Below are 19,536 nucleotides of genomic sequence, written 5' to 3' on the forward strand. Positions count from 1 at the left end.
TGCATATAAAATATTAGTGAACACTACACCTACCTTGATGCAAGTATTTGCATTGATTAAATTGAATATGACTTACAGTTTCGGGTGTTGTTTATCCAACGACCAATATATATTCATGCGAAGAGCAACGCGTAGCATTTCATTATTTTAATTTTAATTATTTAGGGTAGTAGCCTTCTCAACATTGGTTTCCACTGAGGATAATAGTAGTTTAAATACCTGTATTGGTCATGCTCACCAGCATGAACTAGTTGATAACATAAACACATCGGGTAACCTATAATACGGGAACTACTGTACAATACTGATCAACTATTCATACGCTTTTCGAAATTCTCTATAAAGAAAGTGAACAACAACTTTTCCGATCAAATTTTTCAAAACAGAATTTATCAACCAACATCATTCTTCACCTCTAAACAGTTAAGAAATGTAACGTCTTAGATGTAGGTGACCAGATGGCTATCCCTGGATACAACAGGGTGACTAATGACAATTCTGACAGATGCGCCACAGACGCAACCTGGATTATGTGTCATCTTACCACATCATATATTACACTAAAATGATACAATGGTATGTTTAACAAATGTATTATATAACTGAAAAATATTACCATCATGTTTGACTCAACTTTGTACAAGTAGAACTAAAATATAATCTAATAGGAATAGAAAGTAATCCGTAAATTTAAAATCCAACTACTTTATGAAAATATGTTTTCTAAGGCAGGGTGCACACTGGAGAAACCCGTTTGAGGAAACTGGTTTCATCAAATTGGTTTCAAGGAAACCATTTCTTTAACAAATGCACACAGAAGAAACGGGATTCCATCAGTTTCGTGATATGAATTCAGATGATGATTATGTGACTATATTGGTGGTGGCTAAAGGAAACTAAAAGAAGGAAGTATTGGGTTCACCTGTTGATTAGGGATGGTCAACACAGTACTTACATTGTAGCTCATTAATTATGCAGTGATCCTGTCAAATTTTTTGATATTTTAGAATGCCAAAGCCTCTTTTTGAACGTTTGGTAAAATTACTTAGCCCATTAATAACAAAGAAGGACACCAACAAGAGGTTAGCTCTGAGTGCTGAGGAAAAATAACAATACATTGAGGAAGTCAATAAAACCAATAGAAACGTGAAACTGAAGCCTATACGAAATCTGTTTTTTGGATTTCATGTATACCAGTTGCAAGAAACAAATGAAATTACAGTTTCATGCAACGCAGTGTGCACTGCCCTGTGTAAAACCATTGACTATATATACCTATTGTAGGTATATATAGTCAATGGTTAAACTAATCTATCTGTTGCGAGCAACTAAAGTTTCTCGTTTCATGAAATCGATTTCCTGAAACAGGTTTCTCCAGTGTGCACCCTGCCTAACGTATGGAGCATTATTGTTTTATCATAACATGTGCAATAATTAACATTCAGGTATTCTGTTGTATTCTCAGGGGCATTTACATTTAAATTTCAACGGTTATATTTGGTTAATTGGTGTCTCAGTACAAAGCCAATAATTTCTCTCGTCCATTCTCTCAAAGCTTCAAATACAAACCGATAACCTAATAGTGGTCATTGTATTGCTGATTACTACACAGAAAAAAATATGCAAACCTAAAAATTTGCAGTGCAAGATTAACCAATGATTAATTAGTTAATTATTGATTTAAGCTAGATTAATTAATAGGTTAATTAACATTTTTATGAGAAAAATGTTATAAACTTTAAACCGCAATATATGAAGATTGGCATAAGCAAGTAGAACAGTGTGAGAATCAGAATTAATTTCTTGAAATCAGAAACTCTTTTACGTGAATTTGTTCCCAGTCGAAAAAAATATTTTATTAAAGACAGAACAATTCTTTGTCGCATGATAGCAATGTGGGAGGAAATTAAGTTTGATGATTTAAGTTTAGGTTTAGGATACAGTTTTTTAGGTAAAAGAAATGGAATTAAGATTAAATCATTGATTAAACTGTACAAGGAATCATTAAAAGGGGGTTTTAAGTTTTCGAATGCATAAATGTATATCCCTGAATAAGTTATTACTTTCATATCGAAAGTAAAAATGACCTACATAACCTAAATATGAAATCAAGTTTAAAAAAATTTACCAGCAAAAGATATTATTATAATCAAGGAAATGACAAACACGATATTCTATAAACATTGAATTTTTCAACTGTTGAATCGACCAGATAGCAAAGCAACACCACAACACGAAGTATAATATTGTTACATTCTTACGTATGTGAACATATATTTGTTTTGTGTAAATTGCTTGTTGTGTTTATGTAATTGTTCATCACTAAAGCAAACGTATTTGACGTCAATAAGCTTTTAACATGAGACAGCATACTCTAGAAAGTATAAAGAAACAAAAAACATATATATCCTATCAAGGTACACACAAGAACCTTTAGTACAAAATTCCTCTAAGAAGGGAGACAAAATTCCGATATTGGTAAAGTTGATTCGACGCTATTATTTCTTTTTTTATATTCTTTTCCTGAAACTTTATTCTAAACAGAATATGTTAGAAGATGAATCCCTTTGAATGGTCAAAGCAAATTTCCCTGTGATGAGACTATTGTGGGGAAGAAAGCCCGAAATAAACACACACGGCAAATACCACAGCAAGAGCGTAATAAAGGGACGTGCGTGTATTACCTCAACAAAAATATATTGAGTTGGGGCTCAAAATACACAGGATCATCTTGAACATCTAATGAATTTTTAGTATTTCTTTCAATTAATTGTATTTGAATTGAGACTAAACTGGTACTGCGTTCCGTACCACAAAAATATACATAAACAACCACAAACAAAATCGGTTATTGTGTGGTCTAGTACAGAGTAGATTATTGAAGGAACTATTTTTTATTAGGGGTATAATAATGAATAAGTACATTTTATTAGGGGAAATGACTAAGCCTATCCTACTCAAAATTATCGGTGCTAAGGTTTGTATCAAACGGTGGTAGTGGGTGTTTTCCGCGCAATAGATACGTTGCAATCTGAAAACTACTTATTTTCTAACACAAACGTGTCTGCAGTGAATTCCAAAGGGTTTTTAAAACTTATTTGTAATGGATTATTCCATACCTTTGAGAGGAAACAATTCATATCGTGCACTCTTATTGAAATCACAATATTCTATAAATAACTTCTTACTACAATTTATAGTCTGTGCTTCCTACATAGTATTACATATTCATTTACAACAGAATTAACCGGACAGTATGTTTGATCATAAAACTAAACCTGATTGTTACAATACATTTTACCAAATTTATTGCAAATATACACCACAAGTTTATCCAAGCGCATGTAGCCTTTAGATAAAACGAACCACTGATAACTTCTATAAACACATTAATTGTTTCTTTTCGTGCCTGTTCCGAATTAGTCACGTGTATAATATTGCATGCATGTCAAAACACGATTTGATTTATTGGTCATTTTAATTATCACGAGAATGGATAGCTATTTGTGTGAGCACAAAGTACGTCGTTGTCGCTCAAAAACTGTACTAAATTAGTTATACATTTCGAGTGTGGTATATAATGTTTTTTAGAGTGGTTATACATTTTGAGAGCGGCAATGACTGTGTTCGGAATACGCACGTTTTTCCGATCACCGTAATTAGAATTTCATTTCACACGGATAACTTTTGTTTATATAAAATCCCGTTTAGGTTATGTTTGATTTTAGGTTATGTTATTTACTTACCATATGTTATTTTATAGAAACGCCAACAATGAAATCAGCTGATTTAACAAGCGAGAATGAATAAAGTGGATTTGAGCTATTTTGCGCACTGTTTACATGTATGAAAACGTGATAACTTTCATGCTGTGGTAGGGAAAACTGTCGATGGTAGATGTGGAAACGATTGTTTGAGACTCAGAGAGCCGACGAGACACAGCTGATGTTTAATGCAGGTGATATTTGTCCAGTCTCGGCCCTTCTCAGACCCGCTCTTGTTAACAACTGTCTCTCTCACGTAGCTTCTGTTCAATACTATCTGATGGGGCAAAAGTGTTTACAACAGAGGTGGGGTGGAGGAGAAAATAAGGGTGGAAGGAAATGAGGATGTTGTAATAGAGAAACAATCTATGTCCATGTATGGTTCGTTGCGAAACATTATCCATAACGATTGCTAGAAAACGGGTTTTGAGATGTTTTGTACCTACCTTGGTTGAAAATGTTCGAAATAATTCGTCAAATAGCCGGCTAAATTAAACTTACCATAACTAGCTGTTACCTACGGGCTTCACCCCGTTTGACTTCATGAGTATTAATAAAACTATTGATTGGTTAAATTAAGCTGAAATAAACAAAACAGAATACAGTAATACAAACAAATAATTACACCTGATTTTAATAAGGTAATAAATCGAAATAGTAACATACACATAAGTACAGCTAAGGTATTATTAACATTAGTTATATTGAAAGTCCCCTTTAGAAAGGAATTACGACCTTAAAGGGCAATTTATGAAATAATGGATAGTTTTGCTCAAGGTTTCTCGTCATGACGAACATATTAAGTATATGGTTTATAGGGGTGAGACTTGTGATTTTTTTTCAAAAGGTCATGGGTACTTTTGGATTTATATATAGATTAAATACTACCTTTAAAAGAAAAACGTAAGCCTGAAACGCTTCATTTTTCACTTTAATGTGTCTATTTTTTTTATATTTTTTTTTTATTAAAATCAATGTTTATCACCACTCATCTTTTGACATAATCTAATAACACTAAGTTAATTACGTAATTCCGTCACAGCTCAACAAAATATGTTAATTAAGTACATAAAAAAACACCAGCTTTAGTTACTTGTCGAGTTGATAAGTTGTCAGGTTAAAAGTGTATATCTTAAATACCTTGAATACCTTAAACACCTGTTAAATACCTTTTAACCAAATGTTTAAATACTTTATACTTTAATCTTTCAATACTCAACCGTAATGCATAGTACAATAAATAGTAGGAAATCAAAGTAATAATCAGTGGCCACTTGCTAGCCTGATTAAGAGGAAATGATTGTATATGTAGGCCTAGTATTTCCTTATAGATCTATCTTGTAAATAAAGAACTATTATTTTTTTATGATTGCTGCCATTGAATGAGAGATTTATATGTAACTATAACACAGTTATAAATTCTTTTTACAATTTGTACATCCAAAACTTTTAATTATCACTACTGTATGTATATTTACTAAGTTCTATTTCTTAAAATAACCTAACCCTTAATTTTGTTTATTCATAATAGTTATCATGTTGAATTTAAACACTAGGACCTTCTCTGTATGAAATTGGTATCTACGAATTAGTTTTGCACATCCAAACATTATTGGCTAGATTGCATTACCCGTTGGTTATATTCCCTCAAAGCGGTCAAAGGCCTGCGAACAGAGCTTTGATATTGGAGGAGATAGGGATACACACTACACAGATACCCCTACATAGGGACCAAGGAACATGTGACAGAGTTATCATATCATGGTCTGAGAAACTTGCATGAGCTGCTCATGAATACATAGTTTAATTTGTAATTATGTTTATTTGTTGTGAATCGTTACAAAAAAAGGGTTATATGCTGTAAAAGCATTAAAATTGTAGGTTTCATTGATCTGTGTAATGTTTATTATTTGTTGATTGTTAGACTGGATTCCCTTAATTGTTATTTATTAAATAATATGTTATGTTAATCACGGTACTTTTTTATAACCGTTGTCGCTTCATAAAATATTTTCCTTGTTTTGGCTCCAATGCCGAAACTAGTTGCCATTGCTACCAATAGGATTACCATTAGTACGGTATATGAACCACTTACAGTCATTATTGGTCCACACTGAACGTGTGTTTACTAGTTAACCGTATTACAATATGGCATTTGAGTAAAGGAGTTGCGACCAAAATTAATGGTGTGCATACTTTTATAAGGAAAATTATAAAAGCTGAGAGCTATGAAATCATTTCATAAATCAACTAGTTTAACTAGAGATGAAGGTTTCAATGACTAGGTAAAAGTTAATTTCCAAACATAAATATATTTGTATACCACTTGTGTCACTTAAACATATTTTTTATGTGATTTTTGTTACAATCTAGTTGTATATAAAACCTTCTGAATCCATATAATCCTTTGAACTTTTGTTTAATTATTTCGCAACCACGAAACCCCATTTTATTAGTTTTAGGGTAGAATTATAAGGTGACTTTGAATTGTATCAAACCGTTCTTATATATCATTGTATATAAAACTCTGTAATTACTAATAATCTTGTAGATATTAGTTTCTTTTATAACCATTTAACCCAATTTTATGAGCTAAAAGGTTTTTTCTAACTGTATGAAACCATTCTTACTTCTTAAACATACCTTAAATGTAAATTTCCTTGTAGTTTATGTGTAATATTATGTTATAATACACGGTTTAGGTTTAAATCCATAAGATAACTAAGGTATAAGAGGACCTTTTCCTACATCATGTGAAGGGTGGAAGAGAACAGAGGATACAATAGTAATGATGTCGAGAGAAGGGGAAGTTTGTGGTCCAAGATAAGGGATGATGACGTGACACAAGAACAAGCTCAATCTTCTTAGCCAGCTTTGTTTTGAGTGTTCTTGACTAAAATGAATGCATTCCTAGCCTAAAAAATTATACATTTCAACAGTTTGAGAAAAAGGGATTTATGTTTATACAAAAGAGTTATAGAGGTGTGGTAATACTACACTGCCACAGACAATTATTTCAATCATATGTTTTGTGTAGGTATATTTTAAGTATTTGTTAATTATTTTAGTAGCCGCAACCTAGGCCGCAGAGTTTACTGTTTTACAATCTAGTGGATATCTCACTCAATTTCTTTCTTTGTAATAAATTAAACGTTTTTACCTGAATCCGCAAGAGCACCCATCCGCCCTACACTGCGACAGATGCTTATTTAGATAAATAATGTGAGGTCACTATAAACAAATGATTATGTCTGAAATACCATTATGTACATCTGGAGTCAAGTGGGTAGTTGGGATCAGAAAATCATATAATTTATATTTGCAGTGACGCGGTTTTTTAGGCAGTATAGAGCAATGAAACCTTGAACACAAATAAAATGGTATCTTAAGTGATTGCTGAATTATTTTTCAATTTTCAGGTAAAGTAAAAGTATGAAAAAAATTGTTTTATAGTTCAGTTCTGGGGTAATTGGGATATATTCCATGTTGACAGTTTTCAGAGAAATTTTCAATTTTTTAATTATGTGAACAACTTGGGAGTTCAAACTTTTTGCGGGGCCATGTTGGAGGTGAGCCAAATTAATTATATTAAAAAACTTTATTATTATTAAGTAATCTATCTATATATATAATACGTGAAGCCATATTTTGTTAACGCAACTCCTCCCTTATTTGTGGACCAATTTCAACGTTTAAGGTGTCAAAAGATTCGTCTCAATATGTAGTTTTGCAATAAGGTTTTAGAACTTTAAAACTTCTACTCTTAAGGGCGTAAGACCCCCTTAAAGGTCGGGTTTTCCCCATAAGAAATACATGAACAAATTTAAAAACAAAAAACAGCTGTTTATAAAAAGAAACGCATTCGCTTTTTGGAAGTAAATATTGATGTTTTAATATTCAGTAGGTTAATACCAAGTTAAAAATTTAATCAGTTTTATTGGAAGAACGGAAAATGCCTCAAGTTGAACGAAGAAATATTGAAAACGGGAGGAGGAGACTAATAATAAGGTATCTTATGCGTATGAGGAGAGTAGAGAAAGAGAGGCCTGATCTAACAGATACACATCCATATACACATGCACTTGGTGAGATGAATAATATTTGCCAGTTCTGCTATGCAACTTACTTTGGAAGTGAAAAATATACGAAGCACACAGTGCTGTCACGGTGGAAAATATACTTGCCTAATCACAGATCAAATGAATGTATGCAAGAAATTTTTACTTATGACGCTGACAGATCGAGATATTTCAAAACATTTATTAGAAACCATAATAATGCCTTGAGTTGATAAGTTCAAGTAGTAAGATTATACCAAATCTTGGCGGACTTTATGTTTTTATGTAAACTTTTGTATTACTCGCTCTACTTTAATTGAGGAAAAACACAAATGGATTGTTTACTTCTAGGTTATGTTGCCAGTTCCTCGGACAAACGTATTAAAATTTTTTGACTGAATTTTAGTGGCAATATTTAGACATAAGTGAAGGAGTTAGTGTTTATGTATTCAACGATCGAGTAGTTACAGTCAAGTTTATTTTTATGATTCAGGAGAGGCAAATAATATACGCTGTTCAAAAAGAGAAAATGAAAATTTCCATCCAAATCTTATAGCTACAAAAGTTATCCAACCTATTTCGACAAATGAATCCATACTTTCAAAACTTTGGGAGAGGTATTAAGAGAAACTCCTCTGAACAACGTGAGGACGTTCTGAAGCGGGGCATATACTGTGACTAACACACAACACGTTAACAAACTATCAATGGTGTTGCTGCTTTAGCCTATTCAAATCAGATTATGGCTTTCCAGTTGATAACCCATAGTTTGTGGGTAAAAAATGGAGCACTTTAAATGGTTGATATCACCCCACTTTTCAGGATTCTCTACGGAGAAAATTCGTTTGATTAGGGGGATGTCTAGGCAACAGTTTTCTTCAATTCCCAATGCTGCAAAAACTTTGTTGCAACATGTTAGCTCGAATTGGAGCAGATCGTTTAGCATGCATTAGAAGTTATCGATTAAAACTGAGAGCAGAAATAATGCAGGTGAACCTTGACGACGCAAATAGAGATATTTAAAATTAGTTTCTAACAAGTGTTTAAACAACTCTAAGATGTAGGCCTAACTAGAATTACACGAATTTAAGCATAACGTTTTCCTCTGCGTTATGTTTCATACTATGCGGCTCATTGAGCCGCACGGGTTCTCTAGTTAAATATAATAAGTAATTAAATTAATATTTTTTAAATAATTACTTATATTAGAATCATGGTGAAAAAAATTAAAAATAAAAATAAAAAACACAAAAAATGAAATGTTAAATTATAAAAAAAAATTAGTGGTAACATAAAAAACATACAAGGTGTTATAAAATTCAACATGTGTAATTTTGAAGCAAAAATAAGAGAAACCCTATATAAGAAAACGTTTAATATAATCAAACAATTTGAACCTTAAATATTTCACCGTATATTTTATTTACATGTTATATCTCCTCGATAATTAATTATAGAAATAGTGGGACGAAAACCCACGTACTCACACATAAAGGAATAAATAATTATTTACAACCGTAAATTCTAATCTAATTTAATGGAGTAGCCACCGTGAATGGAATATTTTATGACCACTATCGACGGTCCACAAGTGCAAACATTACTTTAATTAATCAAAACCTGTTAGAGCCCCAACATTCGCACATTTCCTATAGTCATTCAATCAATTATCGATTAATCATAGAGAGAAATAATCATGGAAATTAGCTCTTAACGATATTTTAAGATGTCACTAGAGTATGTAGACCTATTTCTATTTATTGTTAAGGGTTATAATAAAATGATATTTGTGTCTATAGGTTTATAAATCAAGTATATAAATTAACATGGTCATGTAGTTTTGGAAATATATTTGAAATAAAGAAATATCAAAATAAAATAGGCTAAAATATGCTTTTACTAAAGTAATCTGGTTTGAGTCTTCTCTACCACCCTACCCTAACAGGATAATTCAAATAACCAATCTATGCATAATTAGTTTGGTTAGTATTGAGTAAATTGGAGTAGCATCTTGTTACTCGGCCCATGAGTAACACGAACCCCATTCCCTACATTTCCTCTATGGGTATTACCCGAGAACTTGTGTATCCATATCTCCAACGATATCAAATCTCTGTTGCCCTCAGGACTTTGATGGCTTTGATGGTATAACCGACGGGTAATGTAATCTGTATGTGGCTTAGAATCTTGTTTATGAGATTTCAATTTGCAATTATATGGCGTTCAAGTATTTCCGCAGACTTGATTTAAGCTTTTTGAAGTATGTTGATGTAATTATTGGATATTTAGCGTTACAAAAATGTGAAGGTTATATATTTATATTATCATGTTACTCATTCAGAGCGGACGAAACTGTATTGAAACTCAAATTTGAGCAAGGAGTGACATACGTTTTGCAGTTTTTTGGGTCTAAAAATCTATTTCTTTACTTATGACCATTCATAAAGGGCCAGCTAAATTTACCAATGACAGCTAGGCACAGTTTAAAGGCATTCACAATTTTCTGATTTTTCTCAGGAACTAACCAGGTGATTCAACATTAGACGAGCACGTCAACCATTCTAAATAAATATTAGTTTAAATTATAATAATAACACGCTAAAAATGTGTTTATTTTTCGACAATCATGAGATATTTCTGATCCGAAGCCTTTTCTGATGCTTTTATGATAATTCATCAAGCCATTTATACCGTCCACATATTTCAATTCACTTATCATTATTTAAGTTATCATTTCATGTTTTCAAGTACATAGAAACTGATATGATATTCTACAGTCAACAAGTTACACACCAGATGTGACATTTCAATCCTCACTCAACACTCAACAGGTCCCGAGATTGCTGCCAGGTTTTCCTATGTTTTATGAATCTCCGTCGTTGTGCCCAACTAACCATCTCATGTCATGTTTAGTTTGCTGTTTCGTATAACACCCCCTTTGCGTATTTAGGTGAGTTTCATTTCAGAGGAGAGGCTATTACCATGGTCTTCTAAGTTGTTATAACCAAGTCCAACAACACAATTTTTTCGAACGTCCCCAGAAAAAATATTATCTTAATTGTTTTTTCTTCTACTATAGAACAAAAATCCAAAACTAGAGTAGTCTGTAGAATCGGTTACTCCCTAAAAGATTCCTGGTTTTGTTGAAGTTGGGGGATGTCTTAACGAAACTGGCTATGTATGCAAACCAGCTTTACCTGATCGTAGGGAGAAAAGCTATAGGGGCTTAGGTTTTCAAAAAAAAAAATGGTTTAAAACAGGATAAAATAATACAATTACGAGCACTTATTAAACAAATAGCAAGGATGTTTTGTGAAATAATATAATAATCTTACTAGAACATTTTTATTCATTTAAATAAGATATGTGTTGTAGGAAAGTGCATAATAAGTTTCCTATTTTACATTTTTATAAAATATTGAAAGGTATCTTTCTGAAGTGTCAGCAAAAATTGCAACTTGAAACACAAATGTGGTATTTGTTTGACAGTCAACTCTTCCCTTGCTCGGCGTGTAGGAGGAATCTAGGAACAAATCCTTGGTAATAGAATGTAAACACCAACTGAACATGTCTCCCTTCTACGTGTCTGTGTTCGTTTAACCTCTAAAAGAATAACGTATTTTATTTTCCTTCAATGGTTGCAAGTTACCACTTATTATTTCATATAAAATATCTTTTACAATACATTATTAGAGATGCAAACGCTGTAGGTTTTTTTTTTTTTCAAAAAATATTCATAAGCAAGAAGACTTAATGACAACACTCTCAAATCCATGAAAGAAGAATTTTCAGTAGATCGTAAAAAACTAATTCAGGTGGGGCACTAACGTTTATAAACCATATATATGGCAACATTCTTCATTCATACCAGGTCATTTCTACATGTTGTCTTAACCCGTTTACATATGTTTTCCTGACAACAAACTGGCTGGGTAGCCGAATGGTTATTATACTTGTCTAACAATCAAAAGGTCGCCTGTACCTGGGAAAAGTTAGTAGCTTTAGGATGGTTTGAAACTGGACCCAACTGTTCCTGATCATTGGGCTATAAAACAATCTTAGTCAGTAAAAAAACAAAAAAAAATAATCTCACACCATTCTACTCGTACACTCGTCCTTCATATTTAATTTTGGATTCAAATACACACCTAGGTTGTGTATCCATCTCAGTTGGTTATAATAAATTGATAATTACAAAACAATAATTATTAAGATTAGTCACTTCTTTTATTTTATACCACCCAAACACATTCCTCATGATGTAAAGCTATATACTGTCTCAGTTTTCTCTGACATTCTCTTGCCGTGACACTCGACCCACAGGACATCTCTCCATCTCGCACGCACTCGCCCACGCCACGCAGGCTACCCACTACCCACTCGCTGATGCCATCTCCCGCCACTCGCAGGATCTCCGCGACCTACGCGGCCTCAGAATATCCAGCAGTAATTGAAATATCACATTGCTCGCGGTATTTGTGAAACTTACCGCTTCACTGTAGCAAAACTCAAATCACTTGGAGTTTTCAGCTAGTGTACCTGTTCCTAACGGGTTGTGGTTAGGGCTGTCAATCTACAAAAGAAATAGTGGTTAAGTATTCATTAATTCTTAAACCACTAGAGTAAAAAATGAAAACTAATTATTTAGGCTCCTAACACACCAAATACGAGGGAAAATACACTAGTTTTGGTGAAATTTCATAAATGCATGAGGCTCTTTGTCTTTCAGACGTATCGTTTTATAAATAAGTTTACCTATAGCTAAGGATAGGCCCCGAGCCAATAAAGCACGACTTATCACATTGGTAAAGTCAGTGGTCATTGGTAAGCTTTGAACCCTGTCTCATGGTAGTTCTGCACCCTGACTGGATCGAGAAAAAGCCTTCCACGCTCACGGTGACGACAAGAGACTTGATTGATTAAAAAACCTGTACGTATTATTGTTTACTTACCGTATAATAGGCATGCATTATCGTATCATTTTGATATAGTAGAAATGAATTTTTCAGACATATTGATATGGTTTATTTACTCTGTATTATGTTCAGGTAAGATTTGAGATAACAAAACGTGGTGGAAACCTTTTTTACTACACCCGATGTAAATTGCCCACAATAATTTCATATATCCATAGAGATAAGAATCGATAAGAACACTGTATCTCTATAGACTATACGTTGTATAGAATATTATTCTGAACAAGTGATAATTTAAGCTGTTAAAGATGACGTTCGTATTCAAATATATGATAAAATATGGCCAATATTGTGCAAATTAGGTTTTGGACGTTGATTAATCAATACGAGAGGTCGTCCAGTGGTCGAAACTCGACCAAAAATATGTAATGTAAACTTACTCACTTCTCTATTTTCACCCCACACTGTAAATAAAACATGTGATTGGAGTTTCTTCCATTTGTTTTGATTTTCTGTTTATATTTCGTTGTTATTTCGTCACCAGCATGGCAACGCATAAGATCCATGTTATTTTTTTCAAATTTTTTAACTCATTTTTTGTGCTTATCTTTGAGCCTATTTAAATTTATAAAGGGATTCTGCACACCTACAGGAAAATAGCTTTCTAACGGTATGCGTAGATTTACCCCACAATAAACATGAGCTGAGAAAAAAGGTTTTAAAGAAACATGCTTGCCTATTAATATAGGATAGATTCAAATAACTATATGTTTAAATAGCGAAATGCACGCCGACGAATATAGCAGCATGGGCAACTAACATTTAAATATTCTTCAAGATGGATATTTACCGAACGACGATCAATAAAACATGATATATTAAACTTTAACAAATTCAAATTTTCAAGCAAAGAAAGATAAAATGTAGAATTGAATAATTTAACGAATAAATATGAAGTATCAAAATAATAAATAACGGAACATGTATTGGGAAACAGATAAAAAGAAAAACTATTAAAAAAATAAAGCATAGAATTATTCTATACAATTCCTTGTTCCATAGACGTATTAATTTTCACATTTCTCCAGTCATATCTGCACGTAGTCACCCCTATGTACCACAGTACAAGTGTATGCTGCCTTTATCAAACAACAGACCGCAATCTACCCCTGTGCGTCACTTCTGTGTAGCCAGTGAGCAGTGCTGTCTACTATGTGTTTGTGTGGGTGTCTGTGTTCACTTGGACCATCACATGGTTTGACAATTATTGCATTGGCCATCGCCTGTAACAGGAGACCAATGCTGAACTGAATGTTTGAAACACATGTCAGAGTGTATCGTGTTTTCACACTGAATTCACCAGTGTTGTCTTTAATCGTAATGAATGAATCGATTTTTTCCAACACTGAGCTAAAATGTAATGTAGCTAATGAGTTGTTATGTGAGATCGAGATTTGGACACAAATATATTTGTCTGGTATGGAGTAAAATAGGTAAATACATGACATATTATATTTAGCACCTTAAATCAAATTATCATCGTTTGGTAGGTATTCTTCAAAGAATTAACATTTTATATTATTTATATTTTTTAAATATTTTTTCAAATATGAAAGATGGTAATCCTATCAGAAAGAAACTATATAAAATTAGTTTAAGTATTTGTCAAACTACCTTTCCTGTGTTAACAAGGAAAATAAATAACTACTTTGAAGAAAAGCAGTTGACATAGGCATCGAATTGATAAAAGCATGTATCTAATGTTGTAAGTTCACGAACATAAATAGAAAACAACAATACCATTTACTGCAGTTCTGATATATGAAAGAACGTATAGCAAAATATCTAATTCCCTTATCCTGTAGGAAACGAAGCCACGATATTAATTTTGGAATAAAATCTCATCGCATGAAGCAAGAGTTCATTTCAGTTCGCAACACGTCCAATGTAAAAACTGTAATTGCAGAGTTTTTGCTCGGGTCGCGTGCGTCGTCGCTCTTTGTCCCAACTTTGCCAATTATAAGTTAATTATAACAAGGGGTGACGAGAACCACCACAGGTGTGTCATCCACTCTCCTTAAACCAACGTGATCACTGCACACTGTGAATATCATTGAATGAATATTATCGCAGAACATTGGGGATATTATAATCGCAAACTTTGAATATCATCGCTATCCAATACATACGCTGTATTGGATACTATCGCAGACACTGATGATATTTTAATCGCGAACCCTGCATAAAATCGCTATTATATGAATAAATTATCGCAGAACACTGGGATATTATAATCACTAACTGGGAATATCATCGTTATCAAATGAATGAATATTATCACAGAACACTGGGGGTACTATAATCATAAACTGGGTATATTATCGCTTTTAAATGGATGAATATTATCACAGAACACTGAGGGTAATCACAAACTGGGAATATCATCGCTATCAAATGAATGAATATTATCACAGAACACTGGGGGTACTATAATCATAAACTGGGTATATTATCGCTTTTAAATGGATGAATATTATCCCAGAACACTGGGGGTAATCACAAACTGGGAATATCAACGCTATCAAATGAATGCATATTATCACAGAACACTGGGAGTATTATAATCACAAACTGGGAATATCGTCGCTATCAAATGAATGAATATTATCACAGAACACTGGGGGTACTATAATCATAAACTGGGTATATTATCGCTTTTAAATGGATGAATATTATCACAGAACACTGGGGGTAATCACAAACTGGGAATATCATCGTTATCAAATGAATGCATATTATCACAGAACACTGGGAGTATTATAATCACAAACTGGGAATATCGTCGCTATCAAATGAATGAATATTATCACAGAACACTGGGGGTACTATAATCATAAACTGGATATATTATCGCTTTTAAATGGATGAATATTATCACAGAACACTGGGGGTAATCACAAACTGGGAATATCATCGCTATCAAATGAATGAATATTATCACAGAACACTGGGGGTACTATAATCATAAACTGGGTATATTATCGCTTTTAAATGGATAAATATTATCACAGAACACTGGGGGTAATCACAAACTGGGAATATCATCGCTATCAAATGAATGCATATTATCACAGAACACTGGGAGTATTATAATCACAAACTGGGAATATCGTCGCTATCAAATGAATGAATATTATCACAGAACACTGGGGATACTATAATCATAAACTGGGTATATTATCGCTTTTAAATGGATGAATATTATCACAGAACACTGGGGGTAATCACAAACTGGGAATATCATCGTTATCAAATGAATGCATATTATCACAGAACACTGGGATATTATAATCACTAACTGGGAATATCATCGTTGTCAAATGAATGAATATTATCACAGAACACTGGGGGTACTATAATCATAAACTGGGTATATTATCGCTTTTAAATGGATGAATATTATCACAGAACACTGGGGGTAATCACAAACTGGGAATATCATCGCTATCAAATGAATGAATATTATCACAGAACACTGGGGGTACTAAAATCATAAACTGGGTATATTATCGCTTTTAAATGGATGAATATTATCACAGAACACTGGGGGTAATCACAAACTGGGAATATCATCGCTATCAAATGAATGCATATTATCACAGAACACTGGGAGTATTATAATAACAAACTGGTAATATCGTCGCTATCAAATGAATGAATATTATCACAGAACACTGGGGGTACTATAATCATAAACTGGGTATATTATCGCTTTTAAATGGATGAATATTATCACATAACACTGGGGGTAATCACAAACTGGGAATATCATCGTTATCAAATGAATGAATATTATCACAGAACACTGGGGGTACTATAATCATAAACCGGGTATATTATCACTTTTAAATTGATGAATATTATCACAGAACACTGGGGGTAATCACAAACTGGGAATATCATCGCTATCAAATGAATGCATATTATCACAGAACACTGGGAGTATTATAATCACAACCTGGGAATATCGTCGCTATCAAATGAATGGATATTATCACATAACACTGGGGGTATTATAATCACAAACTGGGTATATTATAGCTATCAAATGAATGAATATTATCACAGAAAACTAGGGGTACTATAATCACAAACTGGGAATATCATCGTTATCAAATGAATGAATATTATCACAGAACACTGGGGGTATTATAATCACAAACTGGGAATATCATTGTTATCAAATGAATGAATATTATCACAGAACACTGGGGGTATTATAATCGCAAACTGTGAATATCATCGTTATCAAATGAATGCATATTATCACAGAACACTGGGGGTATTATAACCACAAACTGGGAATATCATCGTTATCAAATGAATGAATATTATCACAGAACACTGGGGGTATTATAATCACAAACTAGGAATGTCACCGCTTTCAAGTGAATGAATTTTATTGCTGAAAATTGGGGTAACATATCATAAAAATATCATAAATATTACTATGATAATATAATATAAGCGATACCAAGGTTTGAATACCTTTACTTATTATATATGGAAATATACATACTGCCAACAGAAAATATCTCTGCTGAAATTTTGAATATTTTAAAATTAATGGGAATTGAATTGACTTATTATTATTGAACAGTTCTTTATTGTTCTTTTCAAATACAATAGGTACAATACATCTTTATAAGCTAAGGTTTTACATAAGTATTACATGTTATCGTATTTATTCTAATACAAACAAAAAACTCAAATACTTCTCACAACATAAATCTAACTAATTATAATGTTATCGAACAATAAAGCCATGAGGTTACAGAACCTGTGCGGGTAATAAACATTTTTAGTAATTGAAGCAACTTGTGTTTGGGAAGTCCAGCCCGTCACCATTACCACTGTAGTTTTATTACAAAATTAAAAACAATATACACAGCTACAACAACAATAGCTATAACACAGCAACCTACCACAACAAAACCTTATCTACCTATCCATTTGAAAACTAATCCTATACTGTCATTTGTAGTGATTACAGTACTATTTTGGAGTGATTACAGTACTAAGTATTGACAAAGGATTAATTGGCAGCTGCACATATCTTAGTAAAATCATGTTTATAAAAATTTGCTTACTCCTAACGCTCTGTTCTTAATAATTTCTTATATTCCGAATTAATTTATTCCAGTCTTAGCTATACTAATGTTCATAACGTAGTATTAAATTATCCCAACATAACACGATCAAGATGCTATGGCCGATGTCCCAGGGGTGGGTATAACATGTGTAACATGTCTGACAATGTCACCTCGCATGATAATGTAATCATTCAAACATTCCCGTTAGACTGGCCAGGTAGTAGGGGTTGAACATGATGTAGAATACTAACATACTCGAACAATCTAATTGCATAGAGTAAGTTTAGTGAGGGGATAAAACATGTTGTGTGGCTGAAGTTAAAACTATATATATATTGTTTTACCTTATTTTGTAAGTAGCCAGGCTTTATTCAATCGTAAAATAACAAGTAATTTCCCTTAAAATTAATTTTATTCCATTGCAATACTAGTTATCTACTATAAGCAAACACGGTGTTCGTTTCGATAGTCAATGGATATGGTATGTATCAATTTAAATCCAAACAATTAAGCATAATCAGCATTTTCCACCCTAATTCACATTATTAAGCTCGTTTAATATTTGGTCTTAATTATTTTGTAAAATTTATACCCATTATATGTTTTATAACATAGGGTACTATAATTCCTATTTAACCTAGGATTTTTTGTTTCTCTATTACTTAAGTTTATAAAACCTTTTATTTTCTAGTTTTCTATTGTGTAGTATTTTTAGAGCTTCCCCTTCATACAAACGGTGCATCAGTCTATTGTTGATTAAAATTAACAGATCTAGGCCTGTATGAATTAAAATCAAACATTTACTATTCCCTAAGTTTGGTAAATTACAAAATATCTCTTAATAAATCCCTTCGCCCTAATAAATTGCTCCCTTCATAATATCGTCCTTCTTGTCCCTCTTGTTTGGTTGGTAGACATGTTACAGATCTCAGGATTATAGGACTTTGAAAAAAGTGCCCTGTTGTAGGCACTTGAGGCTCAGGAGGTATTTTGAATCAGGAAGAATATTTTTGTCGGTACTGTAAATGCAGTTTTTATATTAATTTTATTAAATCCCCGATTTCCCACTACGAGTTATGTAATAAAACACTTCCGAGTCCCTCCTTCATTCTCGCCCTTTAAGATAAAGCCTTGTGCTAAGTACCTCAAGTATCCCCAGCAGGATTATTATTTTCACCCCCGGATATAGCCAGCTTATCTTAAATACACCCCTAGGGGGATGGACAGTCAAGAATCATTCAGTAATAAGGGTTATTCAATAAGAATGATGCAAAACTAAACTGTTGGTACGCCTATTTCCGTGATTTCAAACAGCTGTTTGTTACAACAATAGTAAGAGCATGTTTATAAGCTGTTTTGACAAGGTTATATTTAGTTTCAGTTGTTAGTTGAGTACCACGAAGCCTGTCAACAAATGGCTAGTACAAAACAAGAAATGGAATTTTGTGTTTAAGAGTTTGCTCCCACTACTACTAGTGTTCAATGGAACTTTCGGACCACATTTTGGAAGGAGGTTCCTCATCGGAACTGCATAGATCGTTAAATACTTCGCCAGGCGCTGTAAATCGCTGGCTGCCAAGATATCCTGGCTAACGCCATGTGATTTTTTACTTGTAGGGGTTTGTCAAAGACAAAGTGCAATACC

Source organism: Macrosteles quadrilineatus, unplaced genomic scaffold (genome assembly GCF_028750875.1).
Source record: "Macrosteles quadrilineatus isolate MER2022 unplaced genomic scaffold, UCM_ALF_1.0 Scaffold_4__1_contigs__length_99947679, whole genome shotgun sequence".
Taxonomy (NCBI): domain Eukaryota; kingdom Metazoa; phylum Arthropoda; class Insecta; order Hemiptera; family Cicadellidae; genus Macrosteles; species Macrosteles quadrilineatus.